At 41.9% G+C, this 27432-nt stretch overlaps 1 long non-coding RNA gene across 1 annotated transcript; it reads left to right on the forward strand.

Annotated features, from left to right (window-relative positions):
* Positions 1 to 1733: 1733 nt before the first annotated feature.
* Positions 1734 to 24265, forward strand: LOC137855696 (uncharacterized). The gene is made up of 3 exons (XR_011095902.1): positions 1734 to 1873; positions 2168 to 2253; positions 23732 to 24265. It is a non-coding gene; the product is annotated as an uncharacterized lncRNA (long non-coding RNA).
* Positions 24266 to 27432: the final 3167 nt, after the last annotated feature.

The raw sequence follows: 27432 nt of genomic DNA on the forward strand, positions 1-27432 counted from the left end.
TACTTCAGGAGTGGGGTGATCCAACAGCCAGCCTGCCAGCAGGGCAAATACTCAGGCTGAGGGTGCGATGGGCAGCAAAGCAGCAGCAAACATGAAAAAAATATATAGGTAAGCATCCCCTCGGTCTTTGACATAAAGGTAGTCTCGGCTTTTTTTGTGATTCTGGTAGAGTGCCCGAAGACCTAGAATCGCTGATTCCAGTCACAAGAAGGTGTTGTCTATAAGGATGATTAGCTTGTTGTTTGCTGTTTTATTGCAATGTATTAGTGCAGCACATAGCACCCTACAGGCACAAATTACAGTCCTCGCCATGGCCATAAAACATCGCAATCAACATTTCAAAGATATTAGGCAGGTATCCAGCGTTAGATCCACCTCTCGTTAGGAAGAGTCTCTCTCTACCAACTTGCCCTGCCCCGGTTCGCTGTGAGCTAAGCTCTCCACACCCTGAATCACAGAACTAATTAAGAAAGTTTTGGCTAATTACATTTCATACTGCTGCTTAGGTTGACCTAATTTGTGCTTGGCAGGATCTGTAAGGAAAGTTAGTCAGACAGAGTAAGACATTGTGTGTTGCAGTAAACAACGCAAAGAAGGCAGTATCTGGGCAATCTAAAATGTACATTTGTATCTCTTCAAAGGTGAAAGCACAAAATATTTTGGTTGTTGTTGTTAATTTTGTAAGCAGCTTCTCAGGCAAAATTAAATGGTGTATTTGTTGTAGCGCAAATACTGTTTGAGATCCGTGCCGAAAACTGGTGATTCATTTCCTGTTTGCTGCGTTGTCACCTTATGGCTTTCCCCAAGCAAAGGGAATTATGTTGCCCAAACCAACCTACAAAGCACACCTGGACATTGGGTTTCATGTAATCTCCCAGGCCCTTGCTGGCCGTACACAGTGGTGTGCACAGCGTGCTGGTGCAGGCACCATGGCCAGGAGGGGATGGAAGGAGCCAGGCAGGGATGGATGCTCCACGCAGCCTTGCCCTTTCCTGCTCCCTGGGAGGTGGCATTGGCCCAATGATGGAGATGACTTGATGAAGCCCACTTGCCCTTGAACACTGTGGTTTATAACTTACGGTAAAAGGGAGCCACAACTGCTTTCCTTGTTCAGCCGGTGTATAAATTCCATCCTCAGTCCAACACAGCAATCTTCAGCAGTTTGTACTCCCACACAAAACGTTACTGAAGCACAGCCAGAAATGACACAATTGCATTAGCAGGGCCAAAGTCCAAGCAAGAGTCATTACCTGTATCACACGAAGGCATAGAGCTTGGTATGCCATGCTTGGAGTAGCTCACGGCTCACTTCGCTGAAGTGTTGCTGGAAGCCCAGCGGCAAACACACAGTCACAGAAATATTGGTTTGGAAGAGGGCTGTGAAGGTCACCAACTCCAGCCTTTCTCTGGAAGTGGGCAGCTGCCAGCTCTGGTTGATCAGGTCAGCTGTGACTTTGTCTTGTCGAGTCCTGGAAACATCCAAGGACTGAGGCTCCACCGCCTCTCCAGGTAACTTCCAGTGCTGCATTATCTTCCTAGTGGAAACCAAGCCCTATTTTTTGTAATGTCCATTCCAAACCTTCAGTTTGTGGCTATAGCCCTGTGTTGGATCATCTACCATCTCTGAGAGGAGTTTGGTTTTCTCACCTGCTTCTGACAGGGTCAAAATCCTCACTAAAGTCAATATATCCTCCAGCCAGCACTTTCCTCTCATCAGTACAGGCTGTCATTTCAGCACAGACTGTAGCCAGGTTTGTCAAAGAGGATTTGCCCTTGGTAAATCTGCACTGAATGTTCCCGATTACCTTCACATCCATACATGACTGGAAATGTTTCCAAGAGGACATGGTCCATGATCTTTCCAGGGACTGAGGTGAGCCTGACTCGTCTACTGTTCCCCCTCCCAGGTCCTCCTTCCTGCCTTGCTTAAACATGGACATAATATTTACCTTTTTCTAATAAGAATAAGAGACCTCCCTTCCCCAGTTTCACCACTGTTTTCAGCTCGGCAGTTGTGTAGAAACTTCTCTAAAAGCCTCTCATGTGGACCATGTGTTATACAGGCTCTACAGACTCCTGTCACTTCAAAGCCATTCCTGAATATATTCAAGATACCAGTTTTCCCTGGCGGAGTGCATCATCCATGTCCTTTATTTCCTTCATTTAGACAGTAACATGCCTGTTTGGAACATGAGTTGAGAGCCATTGAAAGCAGGAATAGTTTTGGAGACAGAAAACTAACATAGGCTGCTGGTGAGCACTGGCTATCTTCTTTTCACTGAAAAAAAAATAAAATAAAATTTTCAGCCTCAGGATACGTTACAAAATTTGGCTATTTGTTAATGTTATTTTTTTATAGGAGCACTGCACTTTTTCTTTTTTTTTTTTTTTTTTTTTTGGGGGGGAGGGGTGGGTTGGAGGGAGTGGATATAGACTGTTTAGTGCTTTTGCAGTCAAATTGCCAAGACATACTCTATAGTTCTTTTATGGGTACTACCAAAAGAGTTTTATGACAGGAGCATTTTCTAAATAATGAAATGAACATAATGGCTATTATGCATTACTCAAGTTAAATTTTGCCTCCCAAAATATACAGTTTACTTAATGTGATTTAATTAATGTTTTGGAAATGCAGAATGCATCCATACATTATACAGTTCAGTGTAAAAAATTATGAAATATGAGGAAATATTCCTTATATGACTTCATCCCAGAGTTTATATAACTCGTAATAATAAGACTGCTAAATAACAGTTGGTATATAGGAATTTACATTTTTTATATAACGAGTGTTTCCTTAGTCTCTTAAGTGGTAAATATGGTTCTTAACTCTTTTACTTTTATGTACATCTGATGAAAATCTTACTGAAACGGTCACTTCCTTCCTATAGTCTTTCCATCCTTTCTGATATGTGAAATCACGTATCTGAAATAACAATGTTAACAATGAAATTACAGGAGCAGACAAGGCAATCAATCATGTTTACCCAGCTTGATTTAGTAAATAGACTTCCCTCTGATGAATCAATTATGAAATCAGCTAATCGAATTAATTGAATTGTACATGGAAAGTCTGCTATGTGCTTTGTATATAAGCTAGATTTTTGCCTATAGAGTCACTCTGCTAACATGCACATAGAGGTTTTGTGAAGGTATGTGCTAAGCCAGACACTAAGAATTAACTGCCACCTTCCCACTGTTCATTCTTCAGAGCTGGTTTAATCTGATTTTGTAGGGTTCTCCTCCCTGATCTCCCAGTGAGCTGTGCTGCCCCACGCACTCTTTTTCCAAGTCACAATATCCTAAGACAATGGCAGAAGCAAAGCTGCAAGTCAAATATATATGAGTAAAGAAAAGACATCTTCACTGCTGTAGAAATTGCCCATATAATATGTGCATGGACATACGTGGATTAGTTATGGGGAATTTTCTGGAGCTCAGTTGTTCTCTTGATTAATCCCTGTTCAGCACCTCTATGAGAGATGCAACCAACAACTTTCGCTCTGACCTAATAGTAATTACTCACTAGATTTAGCAGTAATTGTATAAGAAAGAAAAAAAAAAAAAAAAAGAGGCTGAACAGCAAATAGGAGCTTCTGACAGTAAGTACTGGGTGTGTGAGAGCAAAGAAAGCATGAGCAAGATGGAGCCTCTCCAAGCCCGAACATACTAGCCCATTTCTTCAAAGAGGCATAGCTCATCAGCTGCGCCCATGCACCAACTACTCTTCCCTTTAATTCTGTCAAGTGTAATAAAAAGAAAAATGAAACACTGCTATCCCCATCCACAGCTTTCAGATACCTCGTTAGATTTCTACCTGATGGCTTCTTACAGAGCTCGCCACGTTCCTCTTTTCCTTTCCCTAAAGGAATAATGCGCTATTGTTACCCTGTTCCTGAATACTCCCCAGATGATGTCAGGTGAGTGCACAGCATCCACCATGCCAGAAGTCCTCCTTCCCTTCCCCACATTATGTAGGGTTCATTGTCAAGTCACAGACAATTACTTCATCTGATACTTGTCAACATGCAGTCAGACAGGAATTCTTTACCTCCAAAACTGCCTACTCAGCACCATCCTCTGCTGACTTTGCCCTCCTTGCAGCCTGTCCGGAGGGGATGGATGGAGTGGGAAGGGGACGACTTACTGCTTGGTTTCAAGCTGCTTTTCCCAATTCTTTGTCCTGAGCTGGAGTTCTGGACCTCCCTCAGAGCAGCTCCAAGGCCCAGCACCAGGGAAGGCACGTGGCTGGAAAACTAATACTTGAGAGCCTTCGGATTTCCTTAGCAGCAGTGGGAGAAGTAAAGTCCTCTGTGAAACCCACCAAGCAGTAGCCAGGGTGCAGCTAGCAGCTGGCAGGACACACTCCACAGCCCGTTTTAGACCACTACTCTGACAGCACTGTGACAGATCCACCACCTGTGTCACCAGTCAGCAAGTGGCAATGGCAGAAAGGCCGAGGTCCAGAATTTACATCCTCCAAACGTGAATATTCATCATGCTAAAAGTGCTAGGCCATCCAACCCCACAGCTGTGCAGACAAATAGGAAAAACTTGGTGCTTTGTTTTTTTATCCTCACTCTAGCATTACTTTTCTGTAACCTGAAATAAAGTCAGCTGATTTGTGTTAACTCCACCTTAGGATAAGCTTACAGGTAACGCCCTGCCTCTTACACAGCAGTGTGTGAATTGGCTAGGCATCCAATGCAGACCTGAAACATCTGTACCAGTGCTACAAAGTCAGTATATCTATTCACGGAATAGTACATTACTCAGCTAGGGGCAGAAGGGCAGGGAAGGAGGCCATGCAAAATCTGAATCATTTACCTATACATCAGCTTAATGGTTGGGAAGATATTTATTTACTGATATTTGGCCACAATCAGCAAGAGACGCAACAAGAGCAAGTGATTACAAGACGCTGGATTCTCGGGAAAGGTTAGGTTTGGTGTTGATACTTTGCCACACAGGAACGAGCAAATTTGTTTTCAACAGCTTTTACTCCAGGTGATTAGATGGGGTGAGACAGGTTTGTTACTAGTAAACCATTTATCTCTCTTTTCAAAAGCAGTACACAACATCTATGAAACATAACTGATCAGACACACCCAGCAGGAGATACACCCTTCCTACCCATGTCAGCCAGCAAAATCTACATTTTAATCTCAGACCAATAGCGTGAAGCATTCTGGATGCTCAGAGCCAGCATCTCACCACATGTAAACCAGAGCAGCTCTTCTCTAGGCAGTGGAGAAGTGCCAGCTGTGCTGTTTCAGATCAGATCTACAAACCTCCATACATGTGTCAGTCTGCCTATAGAAGAGATTTGAAGTTATCTGCTTAAAGAAGCAGGCCTTCAAAACATGCAGAAAACATAATGTAAAATAAATAAATAAATAAATTAATTAATAATTAATTAATTGCTGTTGTCCAGAATTGTGAATACAGGGGTCGTTTACACCAACAGCAACTTTTACTCAGGCCTCTTGCATAACACAGGCCAGAAAACATCATCAACACATCCTCAGTTAAGTGCAATACATTGTACCTCAGCCTAGTTTTGCTTAACAAGATTTGAGATATCTATGCTAATATCTACAATTACTGTTTTATCTATTCCAATGTTTTACAAGCAGGTACAAATAGAAGAACCATGAAACAGAGACTGCTCTGTTGGTGAAACAGCATCCTGTCCAAAAAATTACCATCTAGGTACTGTAAACCTCTTAAAAAATTATATTATATTATTTTATTGAAGTTTAATTTGTTTTAGCACATTGACCTGCCCTTCCACTCAAATACAACCAACAGAGACATAGTTAAAAAGAGTGATCCTAATAAAAAGGGGTTTGCCTGTAGTATAGCAAGTTCAGACAGCTGAGGACCTCTGTCTGTTTGAACACTTTGGAGGAGGCTGATCAGCTCCTGGTTTCAGCCCACTTGTCTTCTCCCCTGGCACAGTACACCCTGGTTTCCCAGAACAGCACCACAGGTTATCAGGGATTCCCCAGCTCGGCACTCCTTGATTACAGATCCAAGGTAGGGAGCGGTAAGCCTGGTAGTACTTCTCCACGAGTAAAAGCCCTTTTCTCAGAGGAGGGCAGTACTGTGTCTCCCAGAAGGAAACCAGCCCATGGGATAACGCACAAGTCGGAAGAGTTCAGCCCCACCTCTGCACCTCGATTAATGCTGGAGGTGCATCCAGCAACCCCTAACAATTCCTCAGAGGATCAGATGCTCGTCTGCTCTAAACTAGCAGGGTTTGCTGATCCAGGATCACAAAACAACGTGCATTAAATAAGAATCTTGACAACACTGTGCTTAACGTCTGAAAACTGAAAAATAGTGTCTGCACACACCTTAACACACAGCCAATGTTTAAATGGTATTCCCCAAAACCAATCAAAGTCAAATTAACTTGAAAGTCTGGGTTTTAGCTACTACCCTTTCTCATGTGTTGTTATCTTGTTTCCTGTTATCATTGGTCTTTAAACAGCCCAGGTAACAGCTCAGGTAATAAGCACAGGTAAGCAACATTATTGTGGTGACTTGGTAAGTGTGGTTTGCTATTAGGAATACTGTACATGTACCCTTTTCAGAGGCTGGCCCTGGTTTCTTTGCTGCATTTATTTTATTGCAGACTACCAAGTACTGGCTCTTCCCAAAGCACCAGTATCCACTGAGATTTCTGCAGGGGGAGTTATCACAGGGTATATCCTGGCTGCCTCTTCCTCCAACATTTCCAAGGTTCAATCATATATTTGATATTTGGAAAGGTCTGTGATGGAAGGAGAAAGTGAAATTATTTTGTTTCCAGATTTGGACATGGCTGATACTCAAGCTTTTTTCAGGCTTTTGTACTTAAAATTTTAAAAGTATATATTATACAGTAATACAACCATGGTTTACTGGGCACGTATGTACTGTGATACATCGCACAAATTATATGTCATTTGCCTGGCAGACCATAAGGACTTGTGCATTAATCCCACTAAGTTACCTGCAGACGTTCAATGTGACGTACATCCAGTGGCCAGCTGTGCAAGCACGCAGAACCTCTGTTGTCCTCCTCAAACACTGCACAGAAAACCTCTAGCAGCCCGGCTGGTGAAACAAGTGCAGTGCAGCCTGCTAGTTCTTATATGTCTTGGTATCACAGTTCAGCATACCCCAACACAGTTCACTAATCCCAACAAAAGATTTATATTCACTAAGCACACAAAAGCAAGTTCCTAGTCATAAAGAGCAACATGGGTAATACTGGTAGCTGCATAGAGTGAGGCAAACAGTCCTGACAAAAAGGCCACAAGGCATCGGCCAGGAGGCTGACAACTTTATGAATCTGTTCTTAAGAAGTGAACTTCAGTCAGTAAGGGACAGCCTCCAACAAAGTCATATATAATATTTTATTGGTTTAAAATTTCACACTTATGTGAAGGAAAAACTCCAAAATGGGAGATTTAATGACTGACAGCTGTGCTAGCTTTTTACAGCCAGGAGTCTGATAACTTCTTTAAACTGTTCTCAAGAAGTGAACTTCAGTCAGTAAGGAGAACCCTCGGTAAGGTCTTATAAAATTAATTATTTTATTGGTTTAAAGTTTCACACTCATATGAAGAGAAAATCTAAGGTCAATAGCAGATTTAATGACTGGTAGAGCTGTGTTGCCTTTTTACAGCCCCAAGGATGATAACTTTCTTAAACTGTTCTGAAGAAGTGAACTTTAGTCAGCAAGGGAGAACCTTCAACAAGGTCTTATAAGATAAATTATTTTATTGATTTAAAGTTTCACACTTATGTGGAACGAATATCTGAAGTCAATAGCAGATTTATAGAAAGTCATAGAGAGTAATTCAAATTACTATATATAAACCATGACCTTTCTTTACGATGGGAATACCAAACAGTCATCTTCAAGAGGACAACTGACGACAAAATAGGAGGGCAGCTTAGCTTCTTATGGAAAATCTTAGACGCACACTGATCTTCAAAAATGCACGTTCACGAGGTGAAGACATCTTGAATATTTTCACACCCCATTCACATAAAAGGAACACTGAGTAAGAACGTTGTGCCTGGGCTGCTCGGACTACAGATCTCATCTCACCTAATTCTGTTATGCTCCCCACCTCCCACTGCTGTGTACTAGAGGAGAAGAAGCTCCAGGCTGGGGCTTAGCTCGTTGGTAGAGGACAAAAGGCACGTCAGAACCTGGGTGAGTAGCTCTGCAAAAAAGCTAGAATACGGCCAAGTATAGATAAGTAGGTGAAACGACCAGAACACCACTAGAACATATGATCCTTAATTACCACTTCCAGAACACTTTGATGTCCTTAGGGAGAGAGCATATGAAGTTCAAAATTAGTGGTTAATAAGTGGGATTTTCAAAAGCATTTAAATAGCGAAGGAGTTCCAGAGACCGCTAAGTTCCATAGGTACCTTTGAAAGTTGCCCCTCAAGATAATAAATGGACATCCCACTATTTGTTAAAAGGCCTTTTCTCTCCAGTGACACTGCGTATTTCTTATACATGTTCTGTAGTCGTGTTTTTGTTCTCTGACTAACTGAAAGCATAGCCTCAGTGTATCTCTATGTATGTTGTGCAATAGCAGATTTGGGATTTGCATTTTTTAGATCACCAGACAATAAAAAAAAATAGAGATTGTACAGATATGCACCACCCTTCATTAGAGGCAGCGATATTCTCTCCCACCCAGTCCTGCCCGACCAAGACAATATTGCACATACGCCTCCAGACAATGAGACTACCACACCTTTTGCCTCTAATTAAAATTATTAAGTCGAGAAGGAAAGAAATGCATTTTAGTCTGTGCTTGTTAGCCAAATGTCTTGATAAAGCTGAACATGTTCTGCTGCTGCCCACCATCTGTTCTTATAAATACTTCTTCAAAACACTGAACAGGAAAATAGATTTGTCATCACTGACTTTCAGCATTTTATACCAGCTCTACCCTCAGCTTTGCCTTTATGCAGACTAATAAACATCCACAGAATAAGTTTTTTCCTATTTAAAAAATAATAATAATAATGCATTTGACAAATTTTAGTAGAAAAGATTCCAATCCAGCGCATGCAGGAAGCTGTGTACATATAGGAATAAGGCCATCTTTAACAAGGGCTGTATTTTAACGAGGCAGCCTTGCTTTCCCTCTCTTGACCTATTCCTTACTTATTCTCAGTCCTTTCACTGCTAGAGAAGTCACCTTAGAAGCACTGAAACTTGATGAAGAAGTAACTTTTCATAGCACTTCAGCCTTTGAGGCATCAAAATAGCTTGCGTCTTTTCAACTTCCCTTTGCTGCTGGGAATTCAAATACCTGCAAGAAAACATGCCTTTTCCATTCCTGAGCAGAAAAGAAAAAAAAAAAAGGCAAAAAACAACACACCAGACTTAACCATAGCATCATGACTCCCAGTATATTGCACCTGATACAGTGAGGAAACGCCAGCTGATGCAATACAGCAGCCCAGCTGTTGATAAATAGAGGTTGACAAGAATGTCGGTGCTGTTTCTCATGCAGACTCCCCATTGAATTTTATGTTCAGTCATCATTCCCAGGCTCACACTGCACTATTTTAATTAACCTGCCACCCGTGCTTTCTGTAGAAGTAAGTACAATGTTATAGGTACAATGTTATAGTCAGGTACAATCTTACAGCTAAAAATATTTGTAAGGCAAAGAAAATTGGGGTTTTCCTGAGGACAGCACTCATCTCCAAACCCACCATTCTTCATTGCCTGAAAAACAGGCATATAGCTTACTGTGTTGAGGACAAAATATGAGTTCTCTTTCCATAAGTATTTACGATTTTTTTTTCTAACAATACAGATTTCCTCTCACAGATAGTTTTCCCAGTCAAGACCCAATTCACAATAAAATAAGAATTCAGCTTCACAAGAGGGGTGAGCGAATGGTACCAGATACCAACGTTGTCCCAGCACAAGCAAGTCAGAAGGGGCTCACAGGCACAGGTACTAAACTCCCTAGGGCTTGACTCCAGGCAGATCAGAGGCCACTGCGTTGGTTTTTTACTATCTTTGGTGAGGCAAAGGCTGAGTATGAAGATTTCTGGAATACCAGGGCTGTTGAAGAAAAAGCTGCTCGGCTTTAATATTATAACTGATATTAAATCAGTTGCGGGAGGGTTGGTACTGATCCCATCAAAGACCCATGGCATTCCAGGTCGTGTGAGGCCAGGGCTGTGTCTGGGGTGGTACAGCTCGGCGAGGAGCAGTTGTGCCTCCTCCTCAGGCCAGCACAAAGCTCTGTGTGCTGCCAGAGGGCAAAAGAAGAACAGGAATAAGACTAAAAAAATCTAATGCCAGCCGTAAGGAGGGCGTGATTGTTTTGAACTGCTAAGGTGTAAGGACATCAAAAAGGACAGCAGAAGCATGTCTTGAAATGATAATGTGTATCTCTAAATGGGTTCTAGCATACAGCATGCACAAAATGTGCCTTTCCCAGTCTTCCATGAATTAAACTCCACCATCTACAAATTCTCCCTAGAAGCATTTTAGGAGTAGGCTTTCCTTTGCAGTTTCTGGTACCGTCCATTTCAGGTTAGACTGGAAATATTGTGAAAGAGGTTCCCGACTTGCTAACATACCAGGCTCTCTCAGGCTCTCGATTCCCTCACATTCAAATCCACAAAACATCTCAGTAAGTACAGGTATATAAGTGACCAAGGATGTTATCTCGTAAGACAGAAAATATTAGGCTGGCTTCAAAAGTCAGAAGTGAAACTTCGCATCATTGCCAAGGCTGCACCTATGCCAGCCGAGGAGGTGAGAACAAAGAGAAAAAGTGAAGATGAAAGCAGACGCTGGATGGTGATTGAGATTTGTTTCTGTTTTTTCTCCACACATTTGGTTGGCATTTTGTTTTTTTCCCTTCCTTCCCTTGTTTGCAGTTGTATGCAAAGTGCATGCTAAAGTGAATATTTTAAGCTACCCAAAACTTTGTGAGGGCGATGGGAAGGAATTACAATGACTGCAAACATGCCCAGGGTTAATATGGCCTTCTTGGAAATAAAAGCACATGGGTTGTTCCAAATACAACTTCATATACTTCAGTTACTTTGCTCTATATGCTATTGCGGCATATGGGCATCTCACGTGTTGCTTAGAGTTAATAGTTTCTGCCTAAAAATCTCAATAAACACACACAGATTTTTGAAACTTTGCTTCAAAAAGGAAAAAAAAAAAAAAAAACAACAAAAAACTCAAATCTCTGAAATTCTGGAGTTCTTCCAGCTTTGCCTCCTAGAACCACAAAGCAAGAAGCTGAAGGTGCAGAAGAAGAACACAGCAAGAGATTGACACTGGTTTTCCCTTCACCTGCCTAACACAGAGAATACTTTCTGACATTAATTTCTAATGTAGAGATGAATTTGTGAGTCTTTTATACATACACATACAAAAATACAAAGATATTTATAAATGTATAAATATTTGTATGTACATATGTATGTATTTATATATACACACATCAGTACAGAAGAGTTGGAATCAAATACAACATAAACAGTACCTCTGGGGCTTTAGAGATACTCTGGTGCCTTCTACCACTACTCTATAAGCTCATAACAAAATTTGGATAGACGTGAGAAGAACAAGTATTATTCTGATCCATGTTTGTTATAAGACTGTTGTTACAAGAGGTTTTTTCCTTTGTTGCTGTTATTGGTTTTGGATAGGGGAGGGGGTCACTTTTCATTCTCTCTTCTCACCCTGTTTTGTTATTCTGCAGCCTTTCAAAGTTTCTAGATCTTTGGAAGTATAATAGTAGGAACAGGGGGAGTTTTAAGTAACAGCAGAGTAACTTCTGTTAAGTTCATTTTCCTTTTGGCCACTTAAATTTTTACAAAGTCACAAAATGATTTAGAAAAGTTACAGAAAAATAAAATTAAAAAAATGCATGTATGTGCTTGTTGCAAGAGGGAAGAAAAAACTTAACCTGCCAGCAATTGCCCTCTTCTACTTACAGAATAAGAAATTTAAAAGAAAGTAAATAAATGAAAAGAAAATTTAAATCTAATTCTATGAGAGTAAAAAAATTCTCACAAGTTAAAGCAGTTAAATACCCCCAAATGGTTCCTTTTGTTTAAATTTTTCATCCTTACTGCCTCTGCATGCCCAACATTTTTATTTATTTTTTAATGAGCGTCATTAAATACATGCAACTCATCAGTGACGAGGGTTTAGCTTGGGACAACCTCTGTGGTTTTCACTCCTAGCTTTCTGTCCTGGCTTTCTCTGGGCAGTTCTTCCTCTTGCTCCAGGGGTAGCTCAGCAGCACACAAAGCTCCATCACCAGTTGAGTTTGGAGGAAACCAGGATGGTTTTCAATTTCCTTTAATACATCTGCCTCTAATTTATGGCAGCTCAGCAACTGCTCCTGAATAGCCACAGCACCTCAGCAGCAAGGGAAGAACCTTGGGGAGGAGGCAGGGCAGATTTCCTGGCTGAAACCAAGGGCACAAGCTAGGTACATGAGCACGTGCCATGTGCTGCATTAAGGAAATGCGAGGAGTAATGCGCTCAGTGAAAACCAAACAGAGCCTGGCAACAATCTAAATATCTGGGGAGGGGAGAGAAAAGGAGCTACAGAGCCATTAAGGTCAGATCATTGTTCAGATCTGGAATAAAATACCTGGGAGAAAGCCCCACAAAGACAAGAAATGAACCCTTTATATTCAGGATTTGCCACAGGACAGCAATCATGTCTGGCAGACTGGACCCTGTGGGGAGTGGGAGTTTGCTGATACATGGCCATGCTTAGGAATCTACAGTGTCATGGAAAAAGGGAATGGAGGCAGAAACATCTGAAGCTCTGAGCAAAGCAGAGATACAGCATTTCAATACAAATGACTTGGAACTGATCCTCCGTCTTAAAGATCACACCCACAGAAGTTCTCCTTGTCCTGTGGCAAAGTATAAAGCAAAGCTACAGTCTCCTTGCTCTGCAACTTAAAAATAAAAATAAATATATAAATAAATAAATAAAAGTAAGGGAAAGAAGTAAGACCACTCAACTGGTCTTATAGATTTAAAAAATGAAGTCCTTTATTTACATGTAGGCCCAAAAGAATTAAACAAACGCAGCAGAAGGGAACATTCTTTGGAGATACAGCTGATTATTTTTCTAACCTGATGTGTCATCAGCAGCCTAGATGCTACACTTAGAAAGAATGTGGCCTTACAGCACTTATCTTTGTACATCCAGTTCCTTCTTTAAGAGCCTTTGTTTTCTCAAACTGATATTTGAATTGTATTAAGCAGCCACCATATTTCATGATAAAACAACTGTGTGTTGGTACAGAAAGCTATGCAGGTGACATTTTGATTTAGAAAAGAGTAGGAGAAGAGCTGTGTAAACACTGCTTTAAACATTGGCTCTTTGAAGCAAAGCAGGCATAGCTTTGCTCATATTGCCACATATATATATATTTGTCTATCCTATGTCATTTTCTGGAGACAATTTTCCTAGGAGGTTCTCCAGGTAAGCCAGTGAGTATGCTTAGCATGTCTTTCGGGGCTCCTGAGGATGTTTTTTCAGCAGGCTTCTGGTTCATCAGCATGGGTTTAAGTAGTCTGTGGGGTAAGAGGGATAAGAATAAAACAGGATGCTAGTTCCTGTTGCCAGGATAATTAATACACTCTGGACTGTAAATAATAAACTTCCCATTGGAACCCACCCATGCTTATCACTGGTAAATTACTAAATATCACCAAGAATGGAAAAGCAAAACCTAGAGTTGTGTCAATGCTGAAAACTGGAGATCTGCAACTCTCTACAATGGTTGGCAAGACAAATGTAAAAAATGTGTTATGAGTTAGTACCTGTCAGTTTCTTTCTCTGTAGGGAAATGATGGCCACAGATGGTTTTCTCTTTGTTGGAAATGATGGCCACAGCCAGTGGTGGTGTCGCAGGAGACCTCTCTCCTTCTTTTCCACCTGGCGTGGGGCAGCACTGAGCATGCCAAAGTAAAGAGGCTGCTGCATCCACCAGATCTTGTACTCCAAGCACTGCTGTCTCCAACAGCAGGGCTGATGTCCCTAGGGAATTGTGCAGGCCCAAGCAACAACACAAAGAGCCACAAAGTCTAATTTAACATTACAAATGCATTCAGCATGGTAAGTCAGGTAAGAGCATTTGTAATTGTGTGTTATATTAATATTGGGTTGGGTTTCTTTGAGGAGTTATAAAGTTCTGGCTCAAGAAGAAAAATGCAGTACTTGAGACTGCATCTTTAAGTGCTGAATCATCTCAGACAGAGAGTCTGAAGAAAAGATTGCTGTCAAGTGCTTGTATATATTGTTAGCTGGACCTGGCCTTGCAAACGCCTTAAGTACAGAGCAGCCACAGGATACCACAAGAAGCAAACCAATGCTGCATGCCCTATAATCTGGTCTTTAATCCACTGTTGATAAATTATGCAGAGAACTACTAAAGTGAAAATTAGCAAGTTAACCCATGTAAGAGAGAGAAAGAAACAAACAGGCAGAAACACTTCAAGTTATAGACAGACTTGCTGTCATGAAGCCTGTTTTGTGTTGCTTTTACCACAACTTTGCATCTCTCAGCCATGCTTATACAAGGGGCTTTGGCCTGGTTATTTTTACATTCCAGGTCATTTCTGGTCCTGTGTGATTTTTACTTTGCCTTTGATACCATACCAAATACATCTTATTCTTCAAAGTATTAGAAACTGGCTAAAGATTTCACTCAAACCAAGCATTGGCAGACTCACCTGGCAGAGAAACTGGCTTTTAACTTTATAGTAAAGCAGAGGAGAGTATCTGTTTGAACACTCTGTAGGAGATGAGGTCCTGCTGAGACATGGGACAGCTGGAAAACTGTACAGATGTGAGATATACTGGTTTCTATTTGGGGATCCACAATGTGTGTTTGGTAGGAGTGATGAAATCTTCTATCTTGTTAGGTTCGTGCTCTCAAATTCTTCCACTCATGAGCAGCTTCACTGTCCTTAAGAGAAAGATTTGCTTTAGGTGGCTGTTACTTTCACCAAGCCCTACTTTTAACAAAGGAGTTTAGATTTTCTTATGGCTTCCAGCTTCTTTATAAAGTTTAAGAGACAACATGGAAAAGCCCATGCAGTCAACTCTTCACTATCCTGGTCACAGAAATGGATCTTAATGAATTATTTTAAATGGGAAATTTAATGGAAAAAGACTAAATTAACTTAACAAAAAAGGGTTTTTAGCTCAAATGCAGCAGTGCATAAAGGCATCAGCTGGCAGGTTTAGTAGCAGCCAAACCTGGTCCTGTGTGTTACTGTTAGTCCTTAAGAGACCTGAGCTGCCCCTGCACAGCACCACTGTTGTGGCTGCAAAGAGCAGACATCAGTGTATAGAGGCCCATCAGTGCAGGCTCCATAAAGACCTTTCTCGGCCTGCCATATACAGAGACAGATCAAGTGCTCCTGAAATCACAGTCCAATTTCCAAAGAACCTTATTCATAGGAAATGGAGGTGGCTGGTCCTGTTCACAATGTATTATATGAGGAATCTCTGCATGCATAAGAGAGGGACAATATACAGCACATCTGTTGCATTTTTCCTCTACAGGAGAAACTCCTTTTCCATATTGCAGCCCATGTGTTCCCTCTATAATCTTTATAGAGGGAACTACGTACACAGCTGGTGTACAGCTGCTACCTACAAAGGACACATATCTCAGTGCAAACAAAACAGTAAAATGTTTAGCTGTATAAAGTGACAACCTAATAAACAGATCCTCTGTTCCTCTACCTTCATTCCTGAGTATCTGTTTATATTAGGAAGGTTTTATGGTGTTCAGAATGATTTATAATTGTTTGACACTACCTGTTTTAAGGCCTATTCATCTCTCAGGAAAAAGCAGTAGCTGACCACTCTGTATGTCTCTTCACCCAGGCAATGTTGCAGATTTCAATGGAAATTGGGAAAACTGCATGGGAACACTGAACATATAGATGAAAATGTAGTGTGATATTATATAATTAGCCTACCAGAGGGTAAAATCCCTCAGAAATGTCCAGGGTTGTCTCCACAGATCAATGGCAGGATGCTGTGCTAGCTGCTTAAGTGCAGGCTGCCGGGAGGGTTGGGCACAGCTGAATGGCAATGAGCTGGGAGCTGTGCCAATGCAAAACCCTGGCGACAGGGAGGTCTGATTCCTGCCGTCATCTACCTAAGGTAGGGTTACAGAGAGGCTTTACTCAGAGGTGCATGGTACAAGGATGAAGGCAATGGTCAAATGTTGTAGCAAAGGAAATTCTGACTGGATACAAACATTGCTTCAGAGAGGGTGGTCAAGTGCTGAAACAGGTTGCCCCAAAATGTTGTGGTGTCTCCATTCCTGGAGATATCCAAGACTTTAGTTGATGTGGCCCTGAGCAACCTGCTGTACCTGGCCCTCCTGTGAGCAAGAGGCTGGAGTGGATGACACCCAGAAGTCTCACCTGACCTACATTTTGCCATGTTCCTATGAAACCCAGACCTCTCCATAGCCTGGGACAGTCACCAAGGAATGCAGCTAGGAATATTCATTTATTAGGAATCCATATCCAACAAGTCTCTCCTGAAGGAAAGTCCATCAACCATTTCCCAAAAAAAAGAAAAAGCAAGAAGTACAGTTTTTTTTGAAACTTAGAGCTGTGGCACTGCCACTACCCAAGACCTGTGCAGTACCCTGCTGACTGTCCTTAGTGCCATCCTTAACCTGAGAGGTTCAAACACGTATATTGCAGCAACTGAGAAATAAGGATTATTTAAAAAGGCTAAGGTACACAAAGGAGCCTGGCTCTGTGGCAAAAGGTTAGGTTTGAGGACTTTGTAGTGTTAGGTCAGAGGTTGGACTAGGTGATCTTGGATGTCTCTTCCAACCTAAATGATTCTGTGATCCTGTTTTTCTTCTAACAAAGGGAATTCTTACATTTGGTGCTGGAAGGACATTTGCATGGGCTCAGATGCAGAAATGGCCATGGAGCAGCAGCTATGCCAAGCCTTACCCCTGTTCCAGCTCTACTGTAGCCACTGGGCTGCAGTCACACTGCCTCTGGTTGCTCTCTTTCCAGCCCTTTGAGTGATATATAATTTATTCCACCAAGATCCACCATAAACAGCAAGCTCTGAGTTTCTTCCCCTCCCACAGCTGTCCTGTTCATTAGGCTGCTCGCTTGGGAAACGTCAGCTTGATCTTCTCCAGGCTGAGGAAGACCTAATATTGAGGTTTCCCTGGGCAGGCACCCTAACCACCTCGCCATTAACTAAAAAAAAATAAAAAATAAAAAATCTCTGTAACCACCTCTACCATAACCAAGGTGCGATTTCAAAGAGCTTGTCCACTGCTGAGCTCCACAGGCAGCCTAACGCTGCCCGTGGGTGTTAGGTGTGCTCTGGGAATGGCGGTGGGCTGGGCCCCATGGGAGCAGGCCAGGAGCTCCAGCTCCCCGCATCCAGCCCTTGCTGGTACCCAGGCAGGGAGCTACATGGTCTGTGGTGTTTATGGCCAGGGTGTCCATGCATTTTTTCAGCAGCCACTTACTCCCCAGCTGCTTCCACCAGCAGAACTGATCTGCAGCTGGTACTTCCCAGACAAGCTCTTGTTGTATGGCCAGGCCTCTGCAGAGGCAGGCCTGGCACCACCATGGCTAAAGCAGCTCCCGTGGTCTACAGCCTACATAGAAGTTGATGAAATAGCCTCAGCTCTCAGCTGAGCAAAAACACAACCTCCTCTAATGGCTCCAGCGTCTGAACCCAGGTTTTCTCTGTCAGCTTTGCCTTTAGGCATAGGCACTGCATGCTTCCACTTCTTTTCTTACTGTCTCTAGACTTGCTCCAATGCAGCGTTACTGCAATCTTGTGACAAGACTGGCATGGACCAAGAACTGCCATCTAAGTTGTTTGTAACCATGCCTAAGTATTGAAATTTTGATTTTATCTCTTGTTCTTCAGAGGTGAAAATCATGTGTCTCAAATAATAATTCTGTCGAAACAGTATTGACATCTATTTGCAGACTAAGCCTCTTGTTTTTCCACTTCGGAAGACATGCGTGGGTTGGGACCAGAGCACTGATCCCTTCTTCAGGTTTCTTTTATAGTTCTCACGTACATATCCTGCCATCCCTGAACACTTGAGCTCTAGCAAAGCAGGGAGTGAGTCAGGAACTTAGACTAGGAAATTATCTAATCACCTCATCACAGAGCATGAAGTGACTTCTTAGTTACTTTGTCTGCCACTCTTCTTGACAAAACTGATATGTCTTTCAAAATATTTTAACTTAAAAAAAAAAAAAATCAAATAAATTTCTTTTGTCTCCTACTGCAGTTTCTTATTTCAATGTCACCCTTTTGAAAATATTCTGAATTTTCATGTGCTTCTCTTGTTCTTTCTCAGTGATGAACTTTTCTTGGAACAAAAAGTACTCCTTGCATCTTACTTGGTACAATATGTAATAAAATCCCTTAGGTTAGATTAAAGTAGTTATTATGGCCATTATTAGCATCATCTTATGATGATGTATTAATATTTTAATGAATAGTTTTCCCTTAGTATTGGAGGCCAGGAGATGACAATCTACTGTACTCTAGCCTTTCAGGCTTTAAGTAGAACACTAGAATGAAAATTGATTTTCCCTCCAGTGTATATTAAGGAGAAGCACACAATTCAAAGAAATTGTGGGATGAAATGGAAACACCGCAGTACCCCAGACAATGGAAACTATATAACACAGGTACAGGAGAGGGTGACACAGGGACATCCAGATAGCGTTACCCAGAGACAGCACAGCACTAAAAACACTGGCCCTTGGCCAGAGATAAGCAGCCTCCTTATCCCACTACTGAGCAAGTCAAGTTTCTCTGAAGCACGTTCTTCTCTTCAGCACTCAATAACCTGGCTGGATTTACCATTTGAGGCTTAATGCCAGCAATGCCAGACATGAGTATGCCTGTTCTGCAGTCCTGGTACTGGGAAAGCAATAGATGGGAGCTGAGGTGGCTCTGCATGTAGTCAGCTGGAGCCCAGCAAGTCTCCTTAAAGTAAAAGCTTTACTATTACCAAGGAGAGTGAGGGGAAGGAAGACAGGAAGAGCAGGACTGCCTCATTTAAAGCTGATGAGCTCAGGTTAGCTGTGCTACTTAATTTGGTTCTTGGACTCGGGCATACAACTGCAGTGAAACCAGGCCAGAGCTGTCTCTGGGTGATGTTACTTCTACACCAGTAAGTGCAGGTGGGGCCAGGGGGCTTCCCTCTGAACTTCACAAGGGGTCCGGGCTGTTCCTTTCCTGTTCACAAGCAATGAGCTCTCCCCACTCCTCCAGCGTCAGGCTACAGGGCTTAGTCTTGAAAAGCACCCCTGAGAGTGCAGGTGCTCACAAGCCTTCCTATAACACAACCCATCCCACAGGCGTAATTCGAGGAACACCCATGCACCACTTCATGTCAGTCTTTATTCTGTGCTACATGGAAAAGCATTTTCCCACCTCAAAACTATTCCACCCAAGTGTCCTGAACAACACTGGAATATGCAGGAACTGTACCGTTCTTCTCAAAGTACAATTGTCCCCATCTTCTTCTAATGCTGCCTGTTGATCCCCAAATCGCACACAAAGCAGGAGGCTGGGCATGCCAGTACAAAGAATCCTGCAGAAGAGAGGCTATCTAAAAAAAAAGAGCCATTAAAATTTGCCTCTTTCCCTACTAAAATGCAAATAATTTCTTAGAACAAATGTTGAAGGACAGAGTAAGATGGAAGAATGTATTTTTTGCTTTTATGCGCTTAGCAAAATCTTGATCATTGGAAGTGCGTACACTTGGGAGTTCCAGTCTTATGATACTATGAAGTCTCTTCTGGGCTTAACACTTAATCTTGATACTAATTAATGTCAAAATACACTAATATTCTCTCTTTAATCCTGACTTATTTTTCATTAAAACCAACGGAAGCTTTTCCATTGATTTCACTCTATAAAATGCCTTCTGAAAAACCCACACATAGGTATTATAGCTGCTTAATAGCTAACTACAGTATATGGTTATATATTTTATACAGTTTTGCAGTAATAACTAGATGCATATATAGTGTAGTTAACTATAATAGAGTTAAATAGCTGTTATAGCTCATTTTAGCACAAAGAAGAATATTAACTTTTTACTGTAATGATTTAACATCTGCTGGTGGATTCCCTGGAATGATTTAAGAGCACTGCCTGTCTTCTGTCCTAGCTATGCTCAGTAATGAAGTAGAGGCTGAGAAACTTTGCCTGAATAGCACGGAGGTTAACACATGGGACTGAACTGATTTGCAAATCTTCTGGCCTGTCTTGAACAGGAAGGAAGGAGTCAGAAGTGTTTTGCTAATCCCATAGCTGTTTCAGTGCTGAGGTCCATTGCTGCACGCTGTGCAAGCACTGAAGAGATCAGAGCACATCCAGCTCAGGCCCTGCACCAGGGCAGAATCCATCCACATGTGACAGATGTTGGTCTAATCCGTTCATACAGACCTCCAGTGAGGCAGATTTGCAACACAGCCTGCCTGCCTGTTGCTTATCCCCTAGATAGGGTGTTTTTTTCATATATAATGTAAATCTTCTTTTTTGCAAATTAGGTTCTTGGTTTATACCCTTCCCAGTGGACATTTTGAGCATTTAATTACTCACTGATCTCTTTAAAACATCCTTTAAGCAGTACCAAAATTTTTCCACTTCACAACGTAGCATACTGATTTACACTAGCTGAGCAGCTGCTCTACAGTTTTAAAAGACCTGCTCCGTAAGCACCAGACACTTTAGGGGGTGGACGATGGGAAATCGAGATTTATAATTTTATATTCAAGTGTTTCATGATTCTAATGCAATCACATTTGATAGTGACAATAAGTCATTGTGAGCTGTGATGGTGAACTGTAGAAACCAGCTGTCTGAGGGTAGGCTGTGCCAGCTAATGGTAGACAGCAAGATGGGTATTACAGTCTCAGAAAAAGCACTGCAAGCACTGCCATCATGTTCTCAGATTTGCTTCCTCTAACACTGGTAAATTCATGTTAAGAACAAGGGAAAATGAAACAGAACCCATAGAACCAATAGCGGTTGGTTTGTTTGTTTGTTTTTCTCCCAAACAACTTCCAGCAGAAGATCGTTGAAGCTTTTCAGCATCACACAACAGGATTTTTAATTCCAGACAAGATCTTAGATGACAGATTTTGCTTTCAAGAGTGGTCTAGTCTGTTTGTTACAGAAGCCTGATACATTACATTTATGGGAGTGGTCCTTCTGTAGGAAATTCTTACAACCACTCCGGGTTTGGCATGGAAAGTGACTGTTCCAGACCATAAGACAATAAAATAAATAAATAAACCCACTTGTATCAGCTTGGAAATCAATGCCCCTGGAAATTCTGTTCACAGAGAAAGCAAGACAGCAGCAACTGATTTCTTTGTAATGGCTTGGAGATTTATCCCGAACTAATTACCTGAAATAACTCAAGACCAGATGGCCTGGATACACAACCGAAAGTTGTGTGACCAGGATTAGACTCCACCACACCTTATGGCTACTGGCATGGGTTTGCCTGTATGGGATGTAATGATAATGCCTCTAGTCCTTGCAGGGAACGGGAAGACAGGAAAAACTGTGGGGAGAACAGGAATACAAATAAGCAAAAAATAACATCAGTACAAGAGCTTTTTGATATAGTCAGAATTTCAAAGGAAGAAAAAAACTTCTGCTTTTTTCTGGCCTGGCACAGCTTGTGACAAAACAAGTGAATAAAACACATAATAACAATGAATAAAAGGCATAAAAATTGACTGAAAAAGAAAAGGAAGACCCAAAGGAAAGATAAGGAGACTGTGTCTCACGGTTAGGACCATGCAAAGAAGAGACTGGAACCCAGACTGGAATAACCTGAAACCCTGGAGAAGCAGAGAAATTAATTTAATGCTGAGCATTATCAGAGGTATCACCTCATTAGCTGCACTGGGCTCCTGATGCTTATCCCATACAAAGCTTTCACAAATGAAGCACCTTTCTGAGTCCCTGCAGGGGCATGAGCCATCAGACCAGCTGTGACTCTGCTTAGTGCCACCCTTGTCACTGCAGAGCTCAGCACAGACCACAGCCAATGCAGCCACGGCTTTTGGAGGATGCGCCTAATGGGTGAAGAGGTGGTGTCCAACTTTTGTACCGGTACTGTCCCAGGACTGGAGGACTCTGACAGGAAACAGGAGCTCTCAGAGCTAACTGCATCTTAATTACAAGTGCTCATTAGGGCTCACAGCTACCGGTTCTCCAGAGAACATATGAGCTGTGAGGCTCGTGCCTGGGCTGGGGGCACCAGGCCCTAATCCATACCAGCACCCAGGAGCTGGTCTGTGCCCTGGTGAAGCAGGGAGGGACTTGGAGCAAGAAGGGCAGTCCCTCTTCCATGGCACTGCCTGTGTAGGTTATGACAAGATGCAACAGGCAAACATGAGGTAGGAGTGGAAGCAGTAAAATGAGGCAACAGTGTCACAAATGCATCATCAAAGAATGAGCCTCTCTGCCTTTCTAGGCACCGTTATGTGGGACTGCTTTTGAGGCAACAACAACAAAGGGGGAGGCATAAGGAGTAATTTGGGAGGGAGCAGCTTTACAGACTTCACCTGGGAGCTTGCCACTGGTTGCAGCGTGGGAGATAGCATGGAGCTGGCTGACAAAGAAGCCAACAAGGAAGCAGCACAAGGAAATGTCATCTAAGAAGCTTGTCCCTGGGTCACTGATAACCTAGGAGCATTAAGGAATGGGGTTTCTTTTGGGCTGCTTGGGCAAATTGCTTACCCCAGGAATCAAAGTGCACAGAAGAATCAATATAATAGGCTTATTTGCTAAGCATTTTAGGAAAAAAAAAAAAAAAAAAAAAAAGCAGTAACACTTTGCTTATGTATATACCTGAAAGTAGACAACTGTTACTTGATTTTGCCTGAACCAGATGTGCCAGCATGGGACTGGAAATTGTCCCCAAAATCAGCATGAACTTCTCTGAACATCCAGTGCTTCTTCATGTGATAACATGGTTCCTCAGACAACAAACAGGCCTATAGTGAACACTCAGGGTGTCAGTACAACACAGAAGCTCAAAGTGCTGAAGAAGTAGATCAAGAGTAAAGGAGGCTTTGATGCAATTCATGGCCTGGGAGTAATGGAAGAACTAAATAATAAAGCAAAGGATAAGAACACTGCTTAAACAAGAGGAAGGGGAATGTGCTTGATGAATACTAGGCTGTTAACCAGCTATTTTCTTAAAATGGTTGAGCCAGAACTGAAGGCCACATCAGGAGGGAGCAGAAGCAGAGGGAAGCATAATTAATGAGACAGGGTCTCAGGATGGAAGCACAAGTCACTGAGAGTGAGTGGGAGAAGAGGTGAGCCAGAAGGCATGGTAGGGAGGTGCTAAGGCTGGGTGGTATCAGGTGTGATGTACATCACTGCAATGTGAAGTAGGAAAAACAGTCGGGGGGGGATATGAAGTGAACTGATAAAAGCAGGGAGAAGAGGACAGCTAGAGGGAAAGGAACCATTAGCTTTCATTCAGCTTGCCTCCTGCAGAGAGACTATCACAGGATCTTAGCATCTGTGTTTCATGTGTTTGTTGCTCAACTTGTGATACGTCTTCATAAGTAACAACTTTGGTAAGTGTTTTTTTTTTTCCCCTCTCTCATTAGTCTCTGTGCTGCTGTTGCTGAGGATCTTCACAACATGAAGTGGAGTGGTAAAGACTTCTACTTGCCATGCATGCAGGGTGAAATCACCAAGCAGTGTTGTTATTGAGTGGAGAAAACACAGACAGTGTGGGAGCTGCTGAAAATCAATCATATTTTAGTGGTTTAACTCTGCTGCTTCTCCTGGTATTAAATGTCCTCTGATAGGCCACATTTACAGAGGACTACAAAAAAAAAAAAAAAAAAAAAAAAATGTAGCCAATTCCTGGACTGACACAGAACAGAATTAAAAAATGCAAGTTCATAACCTTTGTCATTATAATTGCGTAAATTACGTTCCTGATCTCATCAGATGCCCTCTCTCCCGGTCCCAGGCTGCTGGCTTCCACGTCTCCTGCAGCAGAGCCCCGTGACTCTCCCAGGCTCAGGTTTCCTGTGGTCAGCCAGGATTACCTCATGGTCCTGAGTCATCTTCAGCTCTTCTGCCTCCAGGAGCAGAGCCGTGTCCATCACCAAACAGCCTTGCTAAAGCAGAGCCTGATTTGCTTAGAACAAAGACAAGGCAGAGAAAATGGACCTACGACAAAAGAGAGATCTATTTGAGTCTATCTGCGTGCCTCCCACTGAGGCTGACTGTGCTGGCTCTTCCAGATTCCCTCAGCAGAGCCTCTGCCCACATAGTCCTGTGCCCAGCAGCAGCTTCTGTCAACTGGCTGCTCCCTCCTGGGAACAACTTCTTAGCTTCTCGCTGATCTCTGGATTTTCAAGCATCTAAACTGGCAAAACAAAGCCTGAAGCTTTCCACTTGAACTGAATATAGGATGCTCAAAGGAATCAGCTTTTCGGTGCCTGCCGGGATGTTCTTGTCTGGAAAGTCACAGTGCAGACTGACATGTTTTCTTCTTCCCACAGTCCTGCTTAATTAGAGCAATGCTGGCTAGCCAGGAAGCATTCTCCTACCCTTCCAGAAGTCAAACAGATTAGCTTAATTTCCAAGGGTACATTTACATTGCAGAGAACATGATGCAGAGATCCCCAAGCTAGCACTGAGCTGATTTGGCAAGTCCACACAGCACAGCAAAGTACTGTGCAGATATGCCAAGTGGGACTGAGAGGCAGAATAATCATGTTCAGCTGGCACAGCACTCAGGGCTATATTGCTTCTGTTTCAGTGCTGGCTTGCAAGGAGCCTCTGCACTGTTTCCCAGTTCTTCAGGCTGTGGGAGTGAATTGTGCCGCACCAGCCTAGATGTCTTCATGCACACCCTAAATTGCTGATCAGATTCATAGATTATTACATTGCAACTCTGCTCCATCACAACCTCTGTCTTTTAATCAATGAAAAAATGTCCCTTATTATGATCCATTTCACCTTCATTTTGCTACATTTCTGCTGTGAGACACTTTGAACTTCTACTTTGACGCAATGATTTTTTTAAACCTATACTTAGGAAAGTCATATAAGCAATCAGATGCTTGCCCTTACCCTGCTCTCTTTCTTCCCTCCAATGTCTCCCAAAGCCTTTGTGAGAAATAGCTAAAATAAATAAATAAATAAATAAATAAATAAATAAATAAATAAATAAATAAATGAACAAGACATTTTCCTAAGAATTATGATTTGATACTGGATATGATATGATTAACAGCTTTGGCATCAGCCTGTATCAGTTACCCTAAATTCAAGAAACCACTCCTTCTAGCAGGTCCTAGCAGTGCAAAGAACAGCCAGCATGAGAAAATTTGCCATCTTGCAAAGTTTTTGTAGCACTGACTGTGTTCTTGAAAAGCAGCCAGCGCTCCATCCCATCCACTTGTAAATGTTCTGCAGTTATTCTCTTAATAACTCAAGGTTGATGGATGAGTGTAAGGTTGGGCAGCTTTGTTTGATAGCCTAGGGGAGAGAGAGGGAGGGAAAGAAACAAGTATCAGCAAATAGATTGTGCAACAGACAAATAGAAAGAGTTACACAATACACTCTATATTTTAAATAAGCCTTCTGGAATGCTGTCATTGCCACCAATTGATGTTGTTTAGAAGAATTCATCAGTTAATGCTGCTACAATCCTACCAATAATTTCATTTGAAGAGAGACTAATGGGTGCAAATCATTGCCCCCTGCTAGTGTTTAAAGGAGTGTCAACAATGTTGAACAATATTTTCAACAAGTTGCATTTTCTAAAGAGAAAGATTCCCTTTTAAAGAGAGATATTCCCTTCCTTTCTGTCTCCTTCTCCCTTCTCAGCTTGAGCAGCATCTCAGGAGAACAGGAGATTTCAAACATGAGGTGGAAGAGACTTGAGATTTTTCCACACCTCAGAGTCACTTTACTAGTGATTCATGCAAAGGTTTTGTTATTTTTTTAGTTCAGTGACTTTCAACCCATTTAGAGACACAGAGCAAAAAGTTCCATCCCCAAAATTTTCACATTAGGTATGTGAGAAATGCAATCACTATGGTCAGTGACTTAAATTTGGTAGAAAAGGAGATTACCCCTCAACTTGGTGAATACTGCCATTGTCAAGATTGTCAAAGTTCATTTTATGAACAAAAATAATTTTATGTGTTATGAAGTCTTCTGGCAAATATCAATGAATTACTTCCCTCTTGAAGAAAAAGATGTAAGTCCTTTCTTTTTCACCTCCTGCCACCTCTAATCCATTCTCTCTCCTTGCAGATTCATCTGCCTCTCTCTGTGATCAATAGTCAACAAAACATAAAAGTAATGAAAACATCTCTAGTATGAATTTATTTATTTTTAACTGAAGCATGAATTTTGCAACAAAGTGTGTGGAAGAATTATGGGAATAATAGTGATTTCAGATCTATTACGTGTGTAGCTACAATCAAGCACATGTTAAGGACAAAGTGTATGGTCATGCACAGTATAGCTCATAGATCACTGGGTTCATCAAGCAAGTCGCCAGTGAGAAAGTGAGCACCTACGAGTCCTTTTGATGTTTGGGCTGGGCTCACTGTTTCACATAATTAATACACTTTTTTTTCAAAACCAGCAAGCAGAGTATTCATGTGTTGATGAAGGAAAAGCACAATAGCATATGCAATGTGTACTCCAACATACACTTATTAAAATCAACATTTAAATGCCTATTGACCTCAGTTGTGATCAGCAGGCTTTGTTCATATGAGAACATACATATGAAGGAAAATAATAATAATAATAATAATAAAAAAACTTCTGATAAATGGAGGAAAACATTTTTTGAAGAGTTTGAGGCAACTATGTGGCTACATGCACAGGTCCACTATTAGCTAAGTCAGTCCACAATTTAGCAGTAGTTCTGACTACTACTGACTGACAATGATTACACAGAGCAGCTTCTGCAGGGGGCATATGCCAAACTTTCTCCTTGGTAAGAAGGCTCTGCCTGACTGGGGCCTGGGAACATGTTCCTCCTCATCCTGCATGTGATGATACCAAATTCCAGATGTTACATAGAGAACACTGCACTAGAACAAGGGTTGTTCTGAATGAATGAGACCTGACCCCTGCAATCTATCCTGGCCATCCAAGGCTTTTCAAGTCTAGTTCAGGCTCTTCACTCTTTAGGCCCTTTACAGTCATTGCAAAAGACCACAGAGTTGCAGAGTGAAGACCGTGATTAGCCTCGGCGCTCTTAGCCACAGTCCTCCAAGGTACAGCAATCTCTGTGTTAAACAAAAAATCATTTGGGCAGAAGGTA

The sequence above is a fragment of the Anas acuta genome, chromosome 4, assembly GCF_963932015.1.
Source record: "Anas acuta chromosome 4, bAnaAcu1.1, whole genome shotgun sequence".
In the NCBI taxonomy this organism is placed as follows: domain Eukaryota; kingdom Metazoa; phylum Chordata; class Aves; order Anseriformes; family Anatidae; genus Anas; species Anas acuta.